This window comes from Centroberyx gerrardi, chromosome 15, assembly GCF_048128805.1.
Source record: "Centroberyx gerrardi isolate f3 chromosome 15, fCenGer3.hap1.cur.20231027, whole genome shotgun sequence".
Lineage (NCBI taxonomy): Eukaryota > Metazoa > Chordata > Actinopteri > Beryciformes > Berycidae > Centroberyx > Centroberyx gerrardi.
The window spans coordinates 23,890,994-23,897,246 of NC_136011.1; the positions used below are offsets into that span (position 1 = coordinate 23,890,994).

A 6,253-nucleotide genomic window follows, 5' to 3' on the forward strand; every position below is an offset into this window, starting at 1 on the left:
ACACATACACACGGTTATCTTGGAGTGAGGGGTTTCTTGTACAGACACACAAAAAGGTATGAACACTTGCATGTATGACAATAATACACACACACACACACAGGGCTTTAAGTGAGGAGTTTCTTGTATACACACACACACACACACACACACACACACACACACACACAAACAGTTTCTTGGGGTGAGGGGTTTCTTACACACACAGACACACAGACACAAATGCATTTTTTGCAACACTTTTTTATCACCCGCTCTCACACAGAACACTCTCATTCACACATAAATTTACACTGACAGTTGTTACACACCATTTTGTCACACACACACACACACACACACACACCTACACACACACACACACACACACACACACACACACACGTGAATTCCGGTGAGTGCTCTGACCACTAAATACTTTACTCCTCACTCACTGACATATGGTACACTGACACACACACACACACACACACACACACACACACACTTTGAGTGTCCCGACCGCTAAATACTTTACCCACCTGGCAACCCATAGCTCTGCTAGTTAAAAGCTTTCCGATTGGCTGTACATGTATCCGGTTTCATTTTAAAGAGCCTGCGGGAAGCAGAGCCGCTTTCTATCGGCGGGAAAACATCACGCTTTTATTCCGGGAAAGACGGAGAGAATAAGGGGGATGACCGGCAGAAGAGATGGATGGATAGACGGAGGGAGGGAGAGTGCAGGAAAAGGAGGGTCCGCTGTAATTAGTTTATCGCTCCTAATATCGCTCTGCCTCTTTCTCTTTGTCATCTTCTCGCTGAATCACTCTTTCATCTCTCCTCTTCGACTCACCTCTCCTCACCCTGCCTTCTCTCTGTCCGCTTTCTTTCTCGTTCTTCTCCTTTTCTTTGTTTTTTCTGCCAAAGTCTCTCTCTTCTCTTACCTCTCCTTCGTCTCTTCAGTTCACCTTACCTTAACTCTCCTCCACTAACTCTCTCTCTTCTTATCCTCCTCCTCAGTTCACCTCCCCTCTCCTGTTCTCTCCTCTTCACCCCTCCTTCTTTGCCTCTCACCTTCCCTCCCCTCCCTCTCTCTTTCTCTGCCTCTCTCCCTTTTTCTCCATTCTCTCTCTCCCTCTGTCTCTGTTTTTCATGCTCTCTCCCTCTCTGCCTCTCTCTCTCTCTCTCTCTCTGTCTCAGCTCTCCCTCTCTTCCATCCATTCATCCCTCCATCCATCCATTCATCCATCCTCCCAGATAAAGAAAAAAAAGCATAATGTGTCTCTAAGTGAGTTACCCACGGAAACAAAGTGGATCGCATCACCATAGCGATTGCATCACCCCGGTTGATATTATGGGCTGGATTGTTTATACTCTGCATGTGAGAGAGGCAGACAGAAAGAGCTCATGCAAGGAAGTTCCTGAGTTTTATAATGGCAGAGCTGTTCTGTTTATAGGTTATCAAAGCTGAACCCCTGCTGTGAATCAGTGTTACAGTTATGATCCGTGATATTTTCATATATATAAATGTCCGTTTTGCTCCTTTCTATTTCTGATTGATATCATACAATAGTGGCTCAACTTATGCCCAGTTCATGAAAGGTCTCTGGCCTACAGAAACTCAGACTGCATCAACAGAAAATCCAAGAAAAAAAGACATCAGAGTCCCGCCCGCACTGTTTGATTGACAGGTGATCTCTGGGAAGTGCGGTGCAGAAACACTACAGCAGTGAGTGCTGAGCAAAGATGTCACCAAAATAAAAATAAAAAAAACCCACAAGGATCACATGGGTTACCACTTAAGGCCCTGACACACCAAACCGACGTCAAAGAACCAGCGGCGACGAAGGCCGACTGTTGCGTCGCCTCACGTCGCCTGCGTCTGGTCCAAAAAGTTGCACTTGAACACACCGCAAAGACTACAGCCGACGGCCAACTAGCACGTACGTTCTGCGCCTGCGTGAGGGGAAATAACTCTCCATACCTTATGTCTGATAAGAAGTTGCAAATGGCACTGGCGTTGTCAGCCCTTGGTCTTTTGGTTGTGGAAGAAGAAAGGAAGAGGTGGAGGCGAAAAATAAGGAGAAACCGCACTAAATGGGTGAAATCATGGATACTCCAGCGACAGGCTCAAGGGGCTTTCCCGGACCTGTGTCGAGAGCTGGAGATAAATGAAACCTCCGATTTTAAAAATTTCGCTCGGCTCTTTCCTGTTCAGTTCCACATGTTGAAGGAATTTATCAGTCCAATCATCCAGAGGCAAAACACGAACTACCAATCAGAGTGATCTCTCACCGACGGGCTCCGACGCCGATTCAACATGCTCAATTGAAAAGCCGCCGACAGGGTCCGACTAGTGCCGACGGTGCGGGACACACCGCAAAAACTAGGGACACCGACGCTTACCGACGGCCCGACATTGGCCGACGCCCAACCGTCGGCCTCGTGTGTCAGGGCCTTTAAATGCAGTGGAGTTTCTGGACTGTTGGATGTTGGCTCAGCTGCATCTCATTAACCTGATTGGTTCTGAACTGCTGAACAGGCCATTTCAAGAAAGAAGGTTCAGCCATTACATTAGCTTATGGTTGTTGGTGCAACAAAGTTTCTGAATTGCTTAGCAGACTGTTTAAATTATTGGCTGTGAAATTGTGGGTTTGAGAGTAGTGAAGTGTAGAGGTAGTTTTAAGCCTTTTGTTAGGTGATCATATATAATTTTCATTGCATTTCATTCTGACTCTTTTAACAATGAAACAACTCATCAAAAAAATACACATATTCTCATTTTGAAGTCATTGAGATGTAAATTTCCCCGAAAACTGTAACATATGGTAGAGTAAAAAAATAAATAAAAAAAAAACAGAATTACAGGACTGAACTCAATCTGCCTGCATATCAGGTGTTGATTAGCTTTTGGCAGATACTGACATAAAAAAAAAAAAAGCAAAGTGTGTAATCTGCAGAACTGTCAGAAAGGTAATATTGTCTTTATTTTTTTTCCCTTTGTGTATCGCATCAAAGGTAATATTGTTCTGTGCGAAACAAATCAAATGGGACTCCAAATGGGATCGCCAGGGAGCATCTTCAGAGGAAGAAAAATGCAAAAAACAGAACCACAAATTTGTATGATGCTCTTATGTTATTTGTCCAGTCCAATCAATATTGTATGAACATGAGCCACTCTTCTTTAAACCTAGACTCAAGAGAGCCGCTCACTTTATTAATTCACATATCACTGCTGTCGCATGAAAAAATAATAACACCAAGTTCTTTTGCACAGGGGCATTAAGTAATCTATGACATTTAATCTAAGGAAATCTACGCAGGAATTGGAACAACATGAATAGAACATATTTGCTCCTACACAAGTCTCTGGCTGCTCTCCCCTCCTGTCCCCTACATTTTCACACTAGAGACGAGTAAGCTAGCTAATTAGAGCAGAGATCCAACAGAAATGTCTAGCGAAAAACCCTGTAATAATAACTCTGCTCTGTCATTTGCTTTTTTTGGCTCAGTAACGAGGCCGAAATGTCTTGCGACCTCGGTGGCTCACTCGCAGCGGCGCCTCCGTCGTCGAGCAGCTGAAAATGGGAAGTGTTGACTGGTCACTTTGTGCTATGGGTAAAAATCTTCCTTGTTGCCCTTTATCATATACCATTTATCCCTCTTACATGAATGTATGAATGAATGTATTCATTTCTTTAGCATGGGTGACCCCAGTTGACTCTCTGGCCCTGGTAGTGTTCCTGCCATGCTCTACCTGTTGAGCAGCACCAGAGACTTACAGTAATAACGGCTCTGCTCCACTACAGCCATCGGCCTTCAGCCATTGAAGGGATGATTCCTTTAAAAGCACTGAAAGATGCTCCACTGCTCGTGTTGCGTTGTGTCTGTGTTGTGTTGCGTCCGATGGCTAAAAAATCAATTCTCGATGGCTGACGCATACGTTCTTCCTCATTGAAATAAAGAGAACTAAAGTTGATATTGTTTTTTTACTAGTGTATCCATTCACATAAATATCATATCAATACACATCTAGGCTACGATCATTTGAAAACAACATTTTGTGGCGTTTTATTTACTTCTATCGCCTCTGTCATTACATGTGGTGGGTTAAATATTTATTATATTGATTCTCGATGGCTGATGTGCGCATTCATCTTAATATAAATAATAATAATAACTTTATTTATTTATTTTTATTTATTTGTTTATTTTATTTTAAATAAATGAAACAAAAACAAATAAAGTTGATACTGGATGTTTTGTGGTATGTTTACTCACTAATTAAATCATTAAATAAATGATTATGATGTTTAAGGTCCATTTTTCAAAGTGACAAAAATAACATTATAACGCCTCAAAAAAACAATAATTATAACCTACCCCATAACCTACAAACTACTCACACACTCCACTATTAACACTTCCGTACTTAAAAAATACCAAAGCTATAGGTCTACAATGACGAGACAGTAATGGCAACGCAACTCGACACAGCCAGTGGAGCTTTGATTGTATCACAAGGCTTTTCTTACTCCCTGAAAAGTTTAGCTACCTTTCAGAGCTAATAGGTTTTCATCCACCAGCATCTGTCTGTCATTCCTGTGATGTAAGACAGACCAATCAATACTTGTGAACATGAACACCTCTCTCCTAAAGCAAGAACCCAGAGAATACACTAAACAAAAGAGCTAAAAAAAAAAAAGTGTTTGCACGCTGTAATATCTGCTGACAGCTCGGTCCTAGCCCCATTCAACTCCATTTAAAAGGGAATATCACAGAATTTAAGAAGTCAAAATTGTTATTCTTAATGTGCTGGGGCGGTTCAATCAATAGTTTGTAGCTTATTTTTAGTTGTAGGTTTACTTTATTTGAAAACTACCAAAACAACATAAACAAATATGAGGGGAATAAAATCAATTGAATTTACCCTCTGCAAGTTATTCATAAAAATGTAATGAGTGAAAGGGTGTGTGTCTGTGTGTCTGTGTGTGTGTGAGAGAGAGAGAGAGAGAGTGATGGATGAAGAGAGAATGAGTGTGTTGTGGTTTGATCTCATGCTACAACCCAAGGTAGAAACTGGAGAGCCAAGACTTGAATCTGTGATGCCACACCAATGTGCAGCACTGAGGCCTGACAGACAGTAACCAGGGAGAGTGATTACCAACGGTTACGAGGAACACACCGCCACCATGTTGGAAGAGTGACAACAAAACGAAACACTGTAAAACCTCTCTCTCCCTGACAAAGGATAGAAATGTTTAACTTGTTTTCTAAGTAGCTGGAATTCATGTTCAGAAGATTTTATTTTCAGAGGAATTCTTGCTCAAAGACACATGGCTGTTGTGGAAAGTGAACCTGCGACCTCTCAATTATTATATTCACTCAATATAAGCAGGTATAGCTTCAATGAAGCGTTGGAACAAGCAGATACAGAATATGTATGTGACACCGCTGTACATTATGTGTACACTTTAGGGGAAAGTCGGGGTACAAGGGGTTAACCAGAGATGTTAAAGTCCCCATGAAATGAATTCCCATTCGTTCTCCTTGCTGGAAAACAGAGTATCTTTAATGGTGACATCATGCTGCACCAGGAGGCGGAAATATAAATTCCAACCTATAAAGTCAACACTTTTGAACAGTCCCGCCCCTCTGCCCCTCCCATCCAATCAAATTGCCTTTCTCTCCCTGACTGATCTCCCATTGGTTTAGACTTTTGAATGATCCCGCCCTGTGTTGAGCCCCTCCCCAACATCCTGTTTCAACAGGAAATACATCAAATTAAGGAAGTTAAGATGCCGTTTCACAGGGTCCTTAAGAGTGTGCAGCCAAGAGAAGATCCCCACTAACAATACGACCCAGGCGGGACTCGAACCCACAATCCCCAGCTCCGGAGGCTGATGCCTTATCCATTAGGCCACTGGGTCATGCAGAAGCGACACTGGAGCACCAAGGAGTACAAGAAACGGAGGGTGAGGTATATGTGAAGAATATTATAAAACACTATTTCAACCTTTTACAGAAACACAGCGCTCTGAAATATCTGGATGCTACTTGAATATGTAAATTATATCTCCTATCCACGACCTTGAAAACACTTTGGCAATATCTGTAAATTGGACCATAAAAATTGCAGGAAAAAACGTTTACAGCATAGACCGATTATATATCTGACCCCTTAAAACCCCTTATAAGCCTGAGCACAACCTTAGACTCTGGGTCTTCTGGTCAGTCCTAAAAACAAACATGAGTTGATTTGACCAGGCAGGGT

General features: G+C 42.3%; 1 non-coding gene across 1 annotated transcript; it reads right to left on the minus strand.

Moving 5' to 3' along the window:
• Positions 1–5,836: 5,836 nt before the first annotated feature.
• trnar-ccg (transfer RNA arginine (anticodon CCG)) lies at positions 5,837–5,909 on the minus strand. Its single transcript has one exon. It is a non-coding gene; the product is annotated as a tRNA-Arg (tRNA).
• Between the last annotated feature and the right edge of the window lie 344 nt (positions 5,910–6,253).